This window comes from Anser brachyrhynchus (assembly GCF_964034855.1).
Source record: "Anser brachyrhynchus genome assembly, chromosome: W".
Lineage (NCBI taxonomy): Eukaryota > Metazoa > Chordata > Aves > Anseriformes > Anatidae > Anser > Anser brachyrhynchus.
The window spans coordinates 21,304,732-21,323,949 of record NC_137704.1 but is presented as its reverse complement, the minus strand read 5'-3'; positions in this window follow the sequence as shown (position 1 = coordinate 21,323,949).

The window sequence follows — 19,218 nt, the reverse complement described above, 5'->3', positions numbered from 1 at the left end:
TCACAAGGTGTAGAATGGAGTCCCTTTTGCCATCCAAACTCTGAAGAGTCTAGATACGACCGGATCCTATCTAGACTCTTTCCTTATTTTCTCAGCTAAAAGACTACACAAGCTATAGAAAGACTATACAAGCGACAGGCCTCCCTATTTTCTTCAAGTTTTCCTTGTTTTTTTTCCAGCTTTGGGACTACAATGAGAAGGACATGGGGGTGTTGCTTGATGAGAAGCCAGCATGAGCCGGCAACTTGCTCTTGCAGCCCAGAAAGCCAACTGTATCCTGGGCTGCATCAAAAGAAGCATGGCCAGCAGGTCAAGGGAGGTGATGGTCCCCTTCTACTCTGCTCTCATGAGACCCCACCTGGAGTACCGTGTTCAGCTCTGGGGCCCCCAGCACAAGAAGGACATGGAAGTATTAGAATGAGTCCAGAGGAGGGCTACAAAGATGACCAGGGGGCTGGTGCACCTCTCCTACGAAGAGAGATTAAAGGAGTTGGGGTTGCTCATCCTGGAGAAGAGAAGGCTCCAGGAAGACCTTATAGCAACCTTCCAATACCTTAAAAAGGCCTACAGGAAGGCTGGGGAGGGACTCTTTGTCAAGGAGTGTAGTGATAGGACGAGGAGTAATGGCTTTAAACTAAAAGAGGGGAGATTTAGAGGACCTTTAAGAGTTTTAGAGACCTTCTTTAGCAGGACGAGGGAGGTGATTGTCCCCCTGTACTCAGCTCTGGTGAGGCCGCACCTCGAGTACTGTGTTCAGTTTTGAACCCCTCACTACAAGAAAGACATCAAGACCCTGGAGTATGTCCAGAGAAGGAGACACTATGAAACTGGTGTAGGGCCCGGAACATAAGACCAATGAGGAGCGGCTGAGGGAACTGGGGTTGTTTAGTCTGGAGAAGAGGAGGCTCAGGGGAGACCTAATTGCACTCTACCTGAAAGGAAGTTGTGGGGAGCTGGGGGTCTGCCTCTTCTTACAGATAACTAGCGATAGGACAAGAGGGAATGGCCTCAAGTTGCGCCAGGGGAGGTTTAGGTTGGAAATTAGGAGACATTTCTTCTCAGAAAGAGTGGTTATGTAGTCTTAAGGAGGGGAAAACAAGGAAACCTTAAAGAAAACAGGAGACTGGTAGCCCTGAGCTAGCAGAAGCAAGGGAGATAAGGGATGAAAGGTAAAAAAACTAAAAGTTAAAAAAATAGCTAAAGGAAGATTCCAGTGACCTATGGTAACCTTTTGCTCATTAAGGGTCATTAACATATTAAAAACACACCCATAAAAATACTAACGTATGCCAATGTGGGATTTGGAGTGTTGTGTCGTGTTCCCCCCCCGCCCCCCCCCCCCCCCCCACCCCGCTAGTCCTTTATAATGAGCAAACTCAGTAGAGATAAGTTAGGCGACCTGAAACAGCCAATTAAAAGTAGCCAGAGAGATAGATTAACTTGTTTGTTGTGTATAAATAACAGTGATTAAAGCCAGAGAGGTGCTTGCTTTGTGAAAGATCACCAAGCACCGGACTCTGCAGAGTTATTTAATTAATTATTTAATTAAAAGACTTCTGTGTGGATTCCAGCTCTGTGTGCTTATTGGCAGTATCCCCCGGCATGAACCTACAGATAACAGTTAGGCATTGGAACAGGTTGTCCAGGGAGGTGGTGGTGTCACCATCCCCAGGGGTGTTTAAGAAAAGGTTGGATGTGGTACTTAGGGACATGGTATAGTGGGTAATATTGGTGGTTGGGGGACGGTTGTACCAGATGATCTTGGAGGTCGTTTCCAACCTTAGTGATTCTATGATTCTAAATAGTAAATCCATCAAACCCATCTCTTTCCTATTTAGAGACAAGGATGTTGTGGGGGACTGTATCAAAGGTATAGATATCAGTGGCTCTTCCATTATCAACTGATGAAGTGACTCCTTGTCGTGGTTTAACCTGGCAGGCAGCTAAGCACCACACAGCCGTTCGCTCACCCTCCCCCCTCCCTCTCTGGGATGGGGGAGAGAAACGGGAAAGTGAAGCCTGTGAGTTGAGATAAAGACAGTTTATTAAGACAGGAAAATAATAATAATAACAATAATAGTACTACTACTACTAACGTGTACGAAACAAGTGGTGCACAATGCAATTGCTCACCACCCGCTGACCGATGCCCAGCCTATCCCTGAGCAGCCGGCCCCCCCATCCCGGCTAGCCACCCCTATATATTGTTTAGCATGACGTCGGATGGTATGGAATACCCCTTTGGCCAGTTTGGGTCAGCTGTCCTGGGTCTGTCCCCTCCCAGCTCCTGCTGCACCCCTAGCCTGCTCGCTGGCAGGACAGAGCGAGAAGCTGAGAAGTCCTTGGCTTATTGTAAGCACTGCTCTGCAACAATTAAAACATCAGTGTGATATCAACATTATTCTCATCCTAAATCCCAAACACAGCACCCTACCAGCTACTAAAAGGAAAATTAACTCTGTCCTAGCCAAAACCAGGACAATATACACTTCTTATTCCATACCATTTGTCATGCTTAGGTCCCACATCTTCTAATATATTCCAATTAATCACCACCTTCATATATGTATATGAAATGTCCACTAAGTTTGTTTAGTCTGTGACTGACTTCAAGCTCCATCTTTCCCAGCAGTCTTTCAGGACAGAAGAGATGGTGTGTGATGCTGGATCTTTGCACGCTGAAGCCCGTTCTCATTCTATCACACCGCCGTGTTTGTCCAATTCTATTAAAATTCATTCTTTGTTATCTGTGGGATTGTTACTGTGATACCATTAATAGGACATGTGGCCCTCACTATCCACGAGGAAATGGTTGGAGACCTGCTACAGCACTTGGATGTACGCAAGTCGATGGGGCCGGATGGGATCCACCCGAGGGTACTGAGGGACCTGGCGGAAGAGCTGGCCAATCCGCTTTCCATCATTTATCAGCAGTCCTGGCTATCACCATACCTGCTACTGTGAGGAAAATTAACTCTATCGTAGCCAAAACCAGGACAGCAAGGTAGACATTTGTTTCATGTCCTCCATCTCAAAGGCAGCTATACCAAAAGACCACTAATGCTCTTTTGGGTCCTTGAAGTACCCTCTCAGGAGGTTTCCAGGTAGACTCACTTCAACCTCCAATACAGTTAACTGCTGGGATCCCCCCGTCACTCCATAAATACAGGTGGGTTCTGGCCCTTTATATCTTGATGGCATTAAAGTACACTGTGCACCGATGTTCACTAGAGCCTTATACTTCTGTGAGTCTGAGGTGCCAGGCCATCAAATCCACACAGTCCAATAAACTCGATTGTCCCTTTCCTCCCCCTGGCTGGAAGCAGGGCCCTTCTAGTCTTGGTCATAGTATTAATTTCTCACTTCTTGTAAACATGAATCGGAGGTCCCTTTATTAAGATCAGAAAATCAGACCTCCTGTTCTGGGGAAGTGCCCACTGGAAAGTGGACCGGTAATTTTAGTGGAAGAACCCCCTTTTCTGATGCTTTTCCTTGCAACTCAAGTACCCGTGACTCTAGGGTCGAGGTAGATTTTCCATCCCACTTCCTCACGTCCTCCCTGTGGTCACACAGGTACAACCACAGGTTGTACAACACCAGGTGGTTCATGGTGTGTCCCCACTATAATCTCTCTCTTGAGCAGAGGAACGCTTACTCCTAATAGCTGAGATACTGGTCCTTACAGGTGGGGGTAGGACAGGAGGGGAATTTGAATTGCTGGAACTCGCAAGACAGTTTCTCCACAGACAAGACATAGGCCCATAGAGAGGAAGAGAGACTTTCTTTGTATTGCCGTAGTTGGCCAGCCAATTCATCCACTGTTTGTCCATCTCCGTCTTTCCAGGTAATTACTGCCAGTGAGGTGGCGTATGACAATAATGTGCTCTGTGCAAACTTATCACATCACATGGGTTGCATGTATTTGAATTCATTGGGATCTTTGGGTAACCGGTCATTTTCCAGTTCATCATAAACCACCTTCGGCATGGCTAATTCCCTCAGGTACCGGATACCCTTCTCCATGTTGGTCCACTTTCCTAGGTGTCATACATCTTCCTTGAAGGGATACTTTTCCTGCGTGCCTGACAGGAGTCGCGTCAAAAGTCTGAGGGCTTGTACTCCTTTTCCAATTGCTTTGTCAATGGCCTTTTCTCTAGAGACATCCCAGCTCCTTGGCTTCCTTGCCCTCTATTTCTTGACTAGAGAGAAATTACTCTCTACTTCCCACAAACGAGCGATGCTTGACCACGTCCTTGAAGCAGGGCCTCAGTGCACGTAGCTGGTGTTCGGGAGTACAGATGTTTTCACAATGAGAGCCCACCCCTCCCCTCTCCTTCCTTTTTCCACCTTTTATTGCTGAGTGTGACATCATATGGTATGGAATATCCCTTTGGTTGGTTTAGGTCAGCTGCCCTGGTGATGTTCCTTTCTCACCTCTTGCCCACCCCCAGCCTGATGGCTCTGGGGGGCGTTAGAGAGAGTCCTGATACTGTGCCAGCACTGCTCAGCAGTAGACACAACACTGGTGTGATACCAGGGCTGTTCTAGCTACAAGTGCAGAGCACAGCACTGTATGGGCTGCTGCAGGGAAAGTTAACTCCATCACAGCCAGACCCAGTACACGGTTACCCCTATATGCAAGATGAAACAGTGGATGAGAAAGTCAGGTCATTTAGAAAGAAAAGTTACTCAGACAGGGAAGAGGAAGACGAAGATGTGACAGGCTACTCTGAAGTGGCTGGGCCATCATGGGAACAGGAGGACAAAGAGGAAAATATCATAAAAGCATCAGTAACCACACGATCCCTATACCAGGGTGAGCTACAAGATATGCAAAAAGATTTCAGCTGTCGTCCAGGTGAGCACAGAATCACAGAATCACAGAATCGTCTAGGTTGGAAGAGACCTCCAAGATCACCTAGTCCAACCTCTGACCTAACACTAACAAGTCCTCCACTAAACCATATCACTAAGTTCAACATCTAAACGTCTCTTAAACACCTCCAGGGATGGTGACTCAATCACTTCCCTGGGCAGCTCATTCCAATGCCTAACAACCCTTTCAGTAAAGAAGTTCTTCCTAATGTCCAACAGAAACCTCCCCTGGCGCAACTTTAGCCCATTCCCCCTCGTCCTGTCACCAGGCACGTGGGAGAATAGACCAATCCCCACCTCGCTACAGCCTCCTTTAAGGTACCTCTAGAGAGCGATAAGGTCGCCCCTGAGCCTCCTCTTCTCCAGGCTGAACAATCCCAGCTCCCTCAGCTGCTCCTCGTAAGACTTGTTCTCCAGACCCCTCACCAGCTTCGTTGCCCTTCTCTGGACTCTATTGAGCACCTCGATGTCCCTCTTGTAGCGAGGGGCCCAAAACTGAACACAGTACTCAAGGTGCGGCCTCACCAGAGCCCAGAGATGGATGGATCCCATCCGGCCCCATCGACTTGCGTACATCCAAGTGCTGTAGCAGGTCTCCAACCATTTCCTCGTGGATAGTGAGGGCCACATCCTGCTCCCCATCCCCTTCCACCAGCTCAGGGTACTGGGTATCCAGAGAACACCTGGTCTTGCCGCTAAAGACTGAGGCAAAGAAGGCATTGAGCACCTCAGCCTTTTCCTCATCTTTTGTAACTAAGTTTCCCCCCGCATCCAGTAAAGGATGGAGATTCTCATTAGTCCTCCTTTTTGTGTTGATGTATTTGTAAAAACATTTTGTTATCTTTAACAGCAGTAGCCAGATTGAGCTCGAGATGAGCCTTTCTAATTTTGTCCCTGCACAGCCTCGCAATATCCTTATAGTCCTCCTGAGTGGCCCGCCCTCTTCTCGAAAGGTCATAAACCCTCTTTTTTTTTTTTTTTTTCCTTAGCTGTAGCCACAACTCTCTGTTCAGCCAGGCCGGTCTTCTTCCACGCCGGCTCGTCTTTGGGCATGTGGGGACAGACCGCTCCTGGGCCTTTAAGATTTCCCTCCTGAAGAGTGCCCAGCCTTCCTGGACTCCTCTGCCCTTCAGAACCACCTCCCCAGGGACTCCGCCAACCAGTGTCCTGAACAGCTCAAAGTCTGCCCTCCGGAAGTCCAAGACAGCGGTTTTACTGGTCCCCTTCCTGACTTCGCCAAGAATAGAGAACTCTACCATTTCGTGGTCACTCTGCCCAAGACAGCTCCCGACCACCACATCTCCCACCAGTCCTTCTCTGTTTGTGAAGAGAAGGTCTAGCGGGGCAACTCCCCTGGTAGGCTCACTAACCAGCTGCATCAGGAAGCTACCTTCCACGCTCTCCAGAAACCTCCTAGACTGCTTTCTCTGGGCTGTGTTGTGTTTCCAGGATATGTCTGGGAAGTTGAAGTCCCCCACGAGAACGAGCGCTGACGATTTCGCAACTTCTGCCAGCTGCCTGTAGAACGCCTCATCCACCTCCTCATCCTGGTTCGGCGGTCTGTAACAGACCCCCACCAGGATGCTTGCCCTGTTGGCCTTCCCACTGATCCTAACCCATACGGACTCAACCTTATCATTCCCAGCCTCAAGTTCCACAACATCAAAACACTCTCTAATATAGAGAGCCACAACACCACCCCTTCTGTGCTGCCTGTCCCTTCTGAAGAGCCTATAGCCAGCCATTGCAGCTCTCCAGTCATGGGAGTGGTCCCACCACATTTCCATGATGGCAACCAAGTCATAGCTTGCCTGCTGCACAATGGCTTCCAGCTCCTCCTGTTTGTTGCCCATGCTGCGTGCATTAGTGTAGATGCACTTCAGCTGGGCCATTGCCTGCTCCCCCAGCCCTGACATTGTTCCCCCGGCACACCTCTAATGAGCCCTACTTCATCCCCATCCCCCTTCTTTCCTAGTTTAAAGCCCTCTCAATGATCCCTGCCAGCTCCTGGGCTAGGATCCATTTTCCCCTTAGAGATAGGTGGGACCCGTCTGCGGCCATCAGGCCGGGTGCCGAGTAAAGCGCCCCATGGTCAAAAAACACAAAATTTCTGTGTTGGCACCAGCCTCTGAGCCACGTGTTAATCAGGTGGGCTTTCCGCGTCCTCTCTGTACCCCTCCCTGCCACTGCAGGGGTAGACAAAAACACCACCTGTACTCCCGCTCCATACACTAACCGTCCCAGTCCCCTAAAGTCCCGTTTGATAGCCTTCAGGCTTCTTTCTTCAGTATTATCACTGCCAGCCTGGACTATCAAAAGCGGATAGTAGTCAGAGGGGCGAACCAGGTTGGGAAGCTTTCTGGCAACGTCCCTGACCCTGGCCCCAGGGAGGCAGCAGACTTCCCTATGGGTAGGGTCAGGCCGACAAATAGGGCCCTCTGTTCCCCTGAGAAGGGAGTCGCCTACAACGATTACCCTTCTGTCTTTCTTGGTGGAGGCAGTCTTGAGGCGTGGAGTCGACTTCCTCGCCCTAGGCATCCTCCTGGGTAGACTTTCTACCTCATCCTCACCCACCCGTCTCTCAAGCTCCAGGGCCTCAAATCTGTTGTGTAAGGGCACCTGGGAAGGTGGGGCCGGCAGGGGGGTCGTCGCCTGCGAGGTCGAGCAGGGACCTGTCTCCATTCCTCCTTAACTCCTAGGTCCCCTCCCTCTGCCTGACAGCGATAGGGCAGGGGGTCCACCCCCATTTGGGGTGTCTTACCCCAGTACCTCTCCTTCAGGCCCTACAGGGAGTTGCTCCACCAATCTATCTATCTCCAGCTCACGCTCCCTGATAGCCCTCAATCTCTCCACCTCCTCCTTGAGTTCTGCCACCAGGCGGACCAGGTCATCCACCTGCTCGCACCTCACACACACAGTCTCTCTGCCTCCCTCAGATGGCAGCAACAGGCTCAGACACTCCCTGCATCCAGAGACCTGAACTGCCGCATTTTTGAGCAGGCAGTCAGTCTGGGTGGTTACAGACTTTCTAGAGAGAACACTCTGCCTGGTGTAGACCATTGCAGCTTAGCTAGCGGTCGACAGCCATTAGAGGAGTTGTTCGTATGGGCGGGGCAGAACGCTCTGCCCTCTCTGCCCTCCCTGCTCGCCCTGCCTGCGCAAACTGCCACGCAAACTGCTGCGCCACGCCCTGGTCGCTCGCGCTCCCTAGGGGCTGCTTTTGAACGGCCGGGGAGGGGACACTGCTGGCTCCGCCTACGCCTCGTCAGCCTCCCTCACGAGGGCTGCTGGGTCCTGGCGGCTCCCTCGAGTGGCCTCGATGCCGGAAAAAAAGCCATGCCTGTCCCGATCCCCCGCTCCGCTGCAGAACGCGTCTGCCCCGGAGCCGATCGCCTCGGCTGCTCCAATGCTGGGATAACAGGACCAATAGCACGAAAAGACACATGCCTGGTCTCTTGGAGGGCCCTTCTGTTGTGGGATTACTGAGGGTCGAAGAACAGGAGTTGCCAATTGCTACCACAACAGTGCACCGGTGGCAATATCGCACTGAGACTCCCTGATTCCTATCCATAACCTGACTTGTCAACTTGAGAGTCGACATGTGCTGCAATGAAGCAAGCCAAGCAGTTAAACCTCTTTGGTATGGAGGACGATGGCTGAAATATAAATGTGGAGAGGCCTGGCAGATTGATTACATCACACTCCCTCAAACCCGCAACGGCAAGCGCCATGTACTTACAATGGTGGAAGCAACCACCGGATGGCTGGAAACATATCCTGTGCCCCATGCCACCGCCCGGAACACTATCCTGGGCCCTGAAAAGCAAGTCCTATGGTGACATGGCACCACAGAAGGAATTGAGTCAGACAATGGGACTCATTTCCGAAACAACCTTATAGACACTTGGGCCAGAGACCATGGTATTGAGTGGGTGTATCGCATCCCCTATCATGCACCAGCCTCCGGGAAAGTTGAACGATACAATGGACTGTTAAAGACTACACTGAAAGCAATGGGTGCTGGGACATTCAAACATTGGGATACACATTTGCCACAGGCCACCTGGTTAGTCAACACGAGGGGATCTGCCAACCAAGATGGACCTGCCCAATCAAACCTGTTATGTTCTATAGAAGGGGATAAAGTCCCTGTAGTACATGTAAAAAATATTCTGGGGAATGTAATGGGTAAAGCCTTGTTTGTTCATTAAATGTTGCTGATAGGGGGGTTTCAACGGTTGACTGCTTATACCCCCAATATCCTGTTGAAGGAAAAAAACAAGTATGGGAACTTCCTGTTAAGTTAACAATTGCAATAGAAACCAGCTCCAAATAAGGGCAAAATGGCATTCCTCCTTGCATGGGAACACAGATACCGCAGCAAAGTCACGACCCCAACACAGAGGAAGACGACGATCTTCATCCCCACAACCACCAGAGGACTGATGAAGACCCCCTAGCAACAGGCCGCGCAGTCGTAGAAGACACCAGGAGGTGCTACTAAACCCAGAACTACTAGGCTATAAATCAAGACTCTGGCGGGCTTAGGTGTGCGCCGTTGGCGGAGCAGGAGACTCCCCGGCCGCCCAGCGCTGTTTTACTTATCGCTGCTTGCTGAATTGCTCAAATAAATAGAAATTCGATCTACCTTACCCACGATGTGTTGGGAATGATTTCTACCAAAACTAATTTATAACAAATTGGTGCCGTGACTCGGATAGTGGTAGCTTGGCTGGATCCCTCCCAGGGGAGGCGCGCCCCGCTGATTCTGCGGTCCCTGTCTGGAGGTCCCCAAGCCAACGCACCCCTACCGACGAACCTAAAGTTCCAGCGATAAGTAAATGAATAACCGGTAACCCCTTAATCTTTGTGCACGAAGCTCCAAACGAAGACTCAGGAGTGAGTAAGTATAGGCCGGTTATCCGTTCGGTTGGGGTTGGGAATCCCAGAGTGTGCCTGTGTGAGACGTTCAATCGAGGACGAAGCGAGTGCGGACTTCTTGGTAGTGCGGTTCCCACCTCCCGCAAGGGACTGGGCCACGAACGGGAGGTGAAGCCCATGTGTGTGTGTGAAGGCACTCTGGAAGATGGGACAGAAGAGAAGCAAGTCTTCTGGTCCCATGGGTGGGTCAGAACCCAAGGCTAGGTTGCCCCCGATACCACCAGAGAGCCCGTTAGGGTTAATGATTAAACACTGAAACGATTACCCCTCTAGGCGGGGTAAGGATAAAGTTAAGATGATACATTATTGTATGGAAGTCTGGGGTGGGAAGCAAATTAGGGGCTCACCCATTATATTGGCCCGTGTTTGGGTCCTTTGAGGAATGGATCTGTCAGGCTCTAAACCTTTATGTGAATTCAAAGGAGCCTTTCAGCCCAAGAGGAGAGTGAGTATGCACACTTATGGATAGGATCTGAGACCCGAGCCAACTTATACCCATTAAGAGAAAAAAGGGGGGGGGAAAAAGAATGAACAGAATGAGGAAGAAGACCCACTTTCACCCCCCCCTTATATACCCCCTCCTCCCTCACCTCCAGCCTCCCCCCACGGCTCCGGGCTACCATAGTGACTCTGATTCGGCCACAGACACCCCTCGGGGAACTAGACGGGTAACTCGGAGCCAAACTAGAAATCGAGAGGGTGAGGGTAGACTATATCCCCTAAGAGAGGTTGCAATGGGAGGGTTCCAACCTGGTATGGGATACTTCTCCATCCCCCTAAATACGGGAGACGTCAGAGAATTCAAGAAGGAAATGGGAAACCTCTTAGAAGATCCTCTTGGAGTCTCTGAGTGAGTAGACCAATTTTTGGGGCCTAATGTTTACACCTGAGAAGAACTCGAGGCCATTTTAGGTATATTGTTCACTGCAGAAGAAAGGAATATGATCCAGAGGGCTGGAATGCGAATCTGGGACCAGTAACACCAGCAGGGTCCTGCGGAAGATCTTAAATGGCCCCTACAGAGGCCGAACTGGAATAACCAAAATGAACAAGATAGGGATCATATGCAGGATTTAAGGACTATTATTGTACAAGGTATAAGGGAGTCAGTCCCTAGAGGACAAAATATAAATAAGGCCTTTAGTGAACATCAGAAGAAGGATGAAACTCCCACAGAATGGCTGGAGAGATTAAGGAAGAACCTCCAGCTTTATTCAGGACTGGACCCCGGTACACCAGTGGGACAGGCCTTGTTAAAAACGCAATTTGTGGCAAAATCATGGGGGGATATCAGGCGGAAATTAGAAAAATTAGAGGATTGGCAGGATAGAGGGATGGATGAACTGCTGAGAGAAGCTCAGAAGGTATATGCGCGCAGAGAAGAAGAGATTCATAAAAGGCAGGCCAGGATTCTAGTGGCAGCGGTCCGGGAAGGACAAAAAGCGCCCCCCCCCCCCCCTCGCCCGAAGGGTGTTCCGCTACCACGAAAAAGACCTCCGAGGAGCCAGAGTGATCAGAGGGATCTAAGACAGATAGAACGTTTTTATTGCCAAAAGAAGGGACACATGAAAAAGGACTGCAGAAAACGCTTACAAGATGAGCGAATGTTTAAAGAAGATTAGGGGAGTCAGGGGCTCCATCGACTGGGGACTTCTGGTATAACTGAGTCCTTGATAAAATTGAAGTTAGGTCCCCAGCATCAAGAAGTGGAGTTCCTTGTGGACTCTGGGGCAGAAAGATCGACTGTCCAAATGGTACCCCGGGGATGTCAACCTTCCTCGGAGAAATTACAGGTGATAGGAGCAAAAGGAGAGCCCTTTAGGGTCTCAGTAACAAAAGGGGTGGAAACAGAGACCCCAGCCCAAAGTTGCACAGGATCTTTTTTATTAGTACCAGAAGCTGAATGTAACCTGTTGGGAAGAGACTTAATGGTTAAGCTAAAAATTAATTTGGAGGTGGAAAATAAAGGAATTGAGGTTAAATTATACGCCCTCACAGTAGAGGACGAGGCAAAAATAAACCCTGAGGTGTGGTATTCTCCCGAATCAGTAGGCCGTTTAGATATTAGTCCCTTTGAAGTCACTATCAGGAATCCCGAGACTCCTATCAGGGTAAAACAATACCCAATGTCTCAAGAAGGCAGGGAGGGGCTGCAACCAGTAATCGAGAGGCTACTACAACAGGGATTACTGGAGACTTGCATGTCACCTCATAACACTCCTATATTACCTATCAAGAAACCTGATGGCTCTTATCGGCTAGTCCAAGACTTGAGGGAGGTCAACAAAAGAACAATAACCAGATTTCCTGTAGTAGCTAACCCACATACTTTGCTAAGCCAGCTGTCCCCAGCGCAGAAATGGTATAGTGTCATAGACCTAAAAGATGCATTTTGGGCATGTCTTTTAAAAAGGGAATGCAGGGATTATTTCGCCTTCGAGTGGGAAGATCCTGCAACCCATCGGAAACAACAATTAAGATGGACCGTGCTTCCCCAAGGATTCACGGAATCACCAAATCTATTCGGTCAGGCATTAGAACGAGTATTAGAGAACTATGAACCAAATCCTGAAGTAACCTTAGTCCAATATGTGGATGATTTGCTGTTAGCAGGAGAGAGTCAGGAGGCAGTCAGAACAGAAAGTATCGAGCTACTAAACTTCTTGAGCTTAAAGGGACTAGAAGTATCAAAGTCAAAATTACAGTTTACGGAGGAAGAGGTGAAATATTTAGGACATTGGCTAAGTAAGGGTACTAAGAAACTAGACCCCGAACGAGTAAATGGGATTTTGTCACTACAAGCGCCAAAAAGCAAAAGACAAGTTAGGCAGCTGCTGGGATTGTTAGGATATTGTCGGCAATGGATTGAAAATTATAGTAGCAAAGTGAAGTTTTTGTATCAGAAACTGGTTGGGGAAGGATTAATGAAATGGAGCCAAAGCGATGAGCAAAGCCTGATAGACTTAAAAATGTATTTAGTGAACGCTCCTGTGTTAAATTTACCCAATGTGAAGAGACCCTTTTATCTATTTATCAACATAAAGGAGGGGACAGCGTTCGGGGTCTTAACTCAAGACTGGGCAGGGAAAAAGAAACCCGTGGGATATCTTTCTAAACTTTTGGACCCCGTGAGTAGGGGATGGCCCACCTGTCTCCAGGCAGTGGTCGCGGCTGCGCTCTTGGTGGAAGAAACGCATAAAATCACCTTTGGGGGCGAACTGAGGGCATTGTCACCTCACAATATAAGGGGGATCCTGCAGCAAAGTGAGTAGCACAACGCCCCCCCCCTAGAGATGGCCATACGCAGGATCAAACCAGGAGACCAGGTTCTGATAAAATCCTGGAAAGAGACCTCTTTAACTCCTCGTTGGGAAGGACCCTACCTTGTTCTACTTACTACAGACACAGCTGTCTGGACAGCCGAGAAAGGATGGACTCACGCTAGCCGAGTTAAAGGACCAATACCGGAGGAACGGTGGAGAGTGGTCAGCCGACCCGGAGACTTGAGGCTGACCATGCGAAAAGGGACTGAAGAGTGAATTCGTAATCGTATGATCGGTAACCCTCTCTAAGGAATAATAGGTTCACTGTAGACGAAACTGGGAAGTAGGGGAAGGGAAATTCTTTAATGTACCCAGACCCATACATCAGAAGGGTAACGCGCCTAAGGAGGAGTGAGTAACTGGGACTGGGAGTGGCTGGAACAGGGAAATCGGTACCTAGGCCCCTGAAGATTACCCTTGCTGCCGTGAAGAAAGTGAACCCCGCTGCTTGAGGCAACCAAGTAGGCGGGCGAGGCAGAGGGGTACAACAGTGGGGAGAGTTATTTGGTACCCACCCCTATTTGAGATGATGGAGTCCGGCCGAATAAACCGCCCTAGTACCCACCATAACTCGAAGCCGCCTCCCCAGAATTATAAAAGGACATTGCCCTTCTGGTGTATGTTGGCGCTACCTCTCCTATTGAATATCCCCTGTCCGGCTGGGGCCGACAAGGGATATTCACACCAGCCCTTTAAGTGGAGTTTAATTAGGTGGAAGGACCAAGTTATCATTAACCAAGTAACTACGGCGGGTGCACCAAGTTTTCTCACATCCCTTTGTCAACTGGCACCCACAAGCCTGTGTCTGAACCAAATAAATTTCTACCTCTGCCCCAGCTCGAATCCAGGAAGGGGCCCTGTGGAAATTGATGCAAGTAAGCTACCAGCCGTTAAATGCTACCAACCCTCACCTGACTGAGCGGTGCTGGCTCTGTTATGGGGTAAGGCCGCCCTTTTACGAAGCTGTGGGGGTCAATGAGAAGGCCCGACGGGTAAATGGATCCAATCCCTCACAATGTACGTGGGGGAAAGAGGGACAGGGCATAATGCTGACCCAAGTGACTGGGAAGGGGAGATGTGTGGGACAAGTACCGCCCGATAAAATGCACTTGTGTGCAAATCAAACTGACATCGGAAGTATAAAGAAACCGGCGGAATGGTTATTACCAGCGAAGGATGCTAGGTGGATATGCTCAAAGATAGGAGTTACCCCTTGTTTATCCCTGGACTTGTTCAATGGGTCTGCAGAATTCTGTGTTCAAGTAATAATCATCCCAAAGATACTCTACCACCCAGAGAATTTTATGTATGACAGTCAGATCATTCAAGAACACCATTTGACAAAACGGGAACCAATTTCCACACTGACAGTGGCTACCCTAATGGTTTTTTTTTGGGGGGGGGGGGGGCAGGGGTAGGCACAGGAGTTTCTTCGCTAATCAAACAAGGAAGAGAGTTCACCTCTCTACGAACGGCTGTGGATGAAGATTTAGCCAGAATTGAGAAATCTGTCAGTGCTTTAGAAAAATCTATAAGATCATTATCCAAAGGGGTATTACAGAATCGCAGAGGACTAGATTTATTGTACAACAAGGGGGATTGTGCACCATTCTCAGAGAGGAATGTTGTGTATATGCTGATCATACTAGAATTGTGAGGGATACCATGGCCAAACTTAGAGAAGGATTGGAAAGGAGAAAAAGAGAGCGGGAGGCCCAGCAAAGCTGGTACGAGTCCTGGTATAATCACTCGCCGTGGCTCACCACTCTGTTGTCAGCAATAGTTGGCCCGCTGATTTTGTTAACCCTAGCACTGACGTTTGGTCCTTGTATCCTTAACAAAGTCATAGCTATTGTTAAAGGCAGATTGGAGGCTGCTCATCTGATGCTTATGAGGACAAAGTAGGAATCGATAAATGATAGACCCATACTAGAGGAAACATTAATCCTAAGTCAATTAGAACTAAATAGATTTAATGAACAAAATGATACAGAGAAAAAGGGGGGATTGTAATGGGTAAAGCCTTGTTTGTTCATTAAATGTTGCTGATAGGGGGGTTTCAACGGTTGACTGCTTATACCCCCAATATCCTGTTGAAGGAAAAAAACAAGTATGGGAACTTCCTGTTAAGTTAACAATTGCAATAGAAACCAGCTCCAAATAAGGGCAAAATGGCATTCCTCCTTGCATGGGAACTGTCCTGGTTCCAGTTAGGACAGAGTTAAGTAGCTCATAGTAGCTGGTAGGGTGCTATGTTTTGGATTAGGATGAGAAGAGCGCTGATAACATGCTGATGTTTTAATTGTTGCAGAGCAGTGTTTACACCAGGCCAAGGACTTTTCAGCTTCTCGCTCTGTCCTGCCAGTGAGCAGGCTGGGGGTGCAGCAGGAGCTGGGAGGGGACAGACCCAGGACAGCTGACCCAAACTGGCCAAAGGGGTATTCCATACCATCTGACGTCATGCTAAACAATATATAGGGGTGGCTGGCCGGGGTGGGGGGGCCGGCTGCTCGGGAATAGGCTGGGCATCGGTCAGCGGGTGGTGAGCAATTGCATTGTGCATCACTTGTTTTCTTACACATTATTATTGTTAATACTATTATCATTATCACTATCACTATTATTATTATTATTATTATATTCCTTATATTCCTTATATTATTATATTCCTGTCTTAATAAACTTTCTTTATCTCAACTCACCGGCTTCACTTTCCCGTTTCTCTCCCCCATCCCAGAGAGGGAGGGGGGAGGGTGAGCGAACGGCTGTGTGGTGTTTAGCTGCCAGCCGGGTTAAACCACAACATCACATCACTAAACGTGCTTCTGAAATGGAGCAAAATGGTGCTGTGTTTTGGATTTAGGATGAGAATGATGTTGATAACACGCTGTTGCTTTAGTATTTGCAGAACATTTACTACACTAAGCCAAGGACTTTTCAGCTTCTCGGGCTGCCCTGTCAGCAAGGAGGCTGGAGGCGCACAAGAAGCTGGGAGGGGACACAACCAGGACAGCTTACCTAGTGTGGGAATAGAAATGTTGTTTTTGCAGTGTTACAGTGTTTAGAAGGAAGGAATGTGGTATTGAGATATGCTTACAGTGATAAGAAAGCTCAGCAGGTGACCTCCTAAAATGCAGACAACCAGACTCCTTAGAGCAATCAGGTGAAAATCACTATGTTAAGTCAAGCCAGATAAGGGGAGAAAACATTACCATCTCAAAAACAGGCCGGCAACTGAAGGCCAGGCATTGTCTGTGAAGCATCAGATAGATTGTGAACCTGGATTACCCACTCCAGTGGGGAAACAGGGGAGGGTTCTGTCATCAAAAAGTATATAAACTGTGTTTTGGAACTAGTAGGTGCGCTCTCCTGCTTGTGGGGCGCCTGCCATTACAATCGCGAAAAAATTACTACTTCACTGAGATCCTCGCCTGAGCCTAAGTTATTGGCTACGGAGTGTTTCTCACAATTTGGGGGCTCGTCCGGGATCCAGTCACCTACTGGGGAGCCCCACCGCCGCAGCAGCAGGAAGGCATGCCCCGCTGATTTCAGCGGTCCTGTGCATCGACGGTGGTTCTGCGGAAAGCTGACAGAGGGCCCGAGACTGATTAAAGAGGATCCGTGAAGTATTGGGGAAAGGAAGAAGGTAGGCACTCCGGGTTTTAAGAATTGATCCGGTAACTCTGTGCACAGACCAAGGTAAGAAATATTAAGTATTGCCTTGGGGGTGGGTCGGGTGAGACTCTGTGTGACGTGTGATTGAGACGTACTTTTGTACGAAGCGAGTGTGGAGTCCTGATCCGCGGTTCCGTAGCTCCGCGAGGGGCGCGGCCGGAGACGGACGAAGCGTGAGATAAGGGAGAGAAAGGAAGAGTCTCGAGAAATTTGGTGTATGGTAAGCCTTTGCACAGGGAAGTGCTTGGCAGTACACCAGGGAAATTTGGTGTGCGGTAGTCCTTGCACGGGGAAGTGCTTGGCAGTACACCCCCATTTTTCAGAACAGGAAAAATGGGAAATATGAGTTCCAGGGGACAGGGAGACAGGGAGATATCCCTGGGGGAGTGCCTACCGAAAGTTCTTCCTGAAGAATTATAAGAAATTGGAAAAATAATCTCAAAATTAGAGGAGATGATAAAAGAAAAAAAATGGTTAAATATTGTGTATTAGTCTGGGCAAAAGAACCAATTAAGGAAACAGCAGTATTTTGGCCAAAATACAGGCCTGATGAAAATTCAGGCTTTAAATTTATGTGTAAACAATAAGATTCTTTTTTTTCGGAGGAAGAGCCAAGTTATGCTCCCTGTAATCCTAATATTGCACCGGTGGCAGCAGCAGTCACTCCAGGAAAGGAGACAGGGACTGCTATTAACACTGTCCCTAGAGAAGAGCGTACTCTAGGCTCTGGCAAGAATTAAAACAAGGTAGAAGAGGTACTGAGAATTTTGCCTTCCCTGATACTAACAGTACTAGCACGAACTGTCTATCCTCTTAAGTGAACTTCCGCCCCTCCTTACCAGCAGAGAGGCTAGGAGTTTCCTAGGACCTAACTTATACTCTTGGGGGGGGGAATTATGTATATAAATATGTTGTTTACAGGGAAAGAAATGGGAATGATCAGGAGGAGAGCTGCTCTACAAAAATGGGAAAGAGCTCATCCTCCAGGACCAGGGGTAATACCGGCAGGGCAGAAATACCCACTTGCCGATCCTGGCTGGAATAATAATAGTGTGCAACACAGAAATCATATGAGAAACTTGGGGTCAGAATGAGAAAGTACTTGGGGATGAATCCTGAGGACCCGGTATCCCAAGGGCTCTTGAAAGTTCATTTTGTGATTAAAGCCTGGCAAGATACCCAGAAAATGCTCCAGAAGGTGGGGGGATGTAGTGAACAGTCACTGGGGGGCCCTCCTGCAGGAGGCCCTGAACATGTGTGTCAAGAGGGGAGATGAGAAGGAAAAGCAGACAGTGAAACTAATGGTATTGACAGTGTAGCAGGTAGTCAGGCAGAGGGTTGGAGAAAGAGGAAGAAAATCTTCAGGGGGAGTCAGGGCCAGGATGGAAAAGAGAGGAAGAGAGATGAAGGAATGGCAGGCAAGGAAAGCTACCCGTGTTGCGGCCTGAATCTTAGCAGGGACAGGCTTTGATGGGATGTTTTAAGTGTGGGCAGGCTGGCCACTTCAGGTAGGAATATCCGGAGTGGAAGAAGGAGGAGAGAAGGAAAATGGGATGAGGGAGAAAGGTATGGAATTAAGTTGGCTAATGACTGAGACTTTGGTGAAAGTACAGGCTGGAGAAAGATAAGAAGAAGTGTTAAAAAGGGTTATTGAAGGTGTTAAAGATGTGGTATGTAATGTTTGACAGAGCTGTTTTTTGAATGAGTTGGGAAAGTTGAATGAGCAGGGAAAGAGGATGTAGGCATTATCTAAGTAACAGTCTAGAAGTTTTGGTATATTTGCTGTGGTGTTTGGTCAGTTTCCCAAGTATCGAGAACGGGGCGGGGGGGGGGGGGGGGGGGACGGGACGCGGGGGGGGGCAGCCTGCTCCACCAGGGGCCTCTCCACAGGCTGCAGGGGGTTTCAGCTCCGGTGCCTGGAGCGCCTCCACCCCCCTCCTTCTGTGCTGACTTTGGTGTCTGCGGGGAGGTTTCTCACTCCTTGCTCTCCCAGCTGCTGTTGAGCAGCAGATTTTTGTTTGTTTTCGTGGATGTGCTCTCACAGAGGCACGGACTGTGTTGCTCATGGCTTGGCTCTGGGCAGCGGTGGGCCCCTTTGGGGCCGGATGAAATTGTCCCTTATCTGCCAGGGGCAGTTTCTGGATTCTCCTCGTGGGGGCTGCCACTGCAGCCCCCCCCCCGAACCTTGCCATCGAACCCAATACACTGGGGCAGCTAGGTCATTACTGGCCTGTAAAGTATCAGGGATTAAATTAACTAATGAAACCCTAAAAAGTGATGGGGGTAGAAGGGGCTGGGATAACAGTGCCACCTTTGGGGGATACCAAGCTGAGACTAGGGGATAAAATGATCTCTGGGCAATTATTGTATGTACCCAAGGCAGGGACTAACTTGTTGGTGTTAT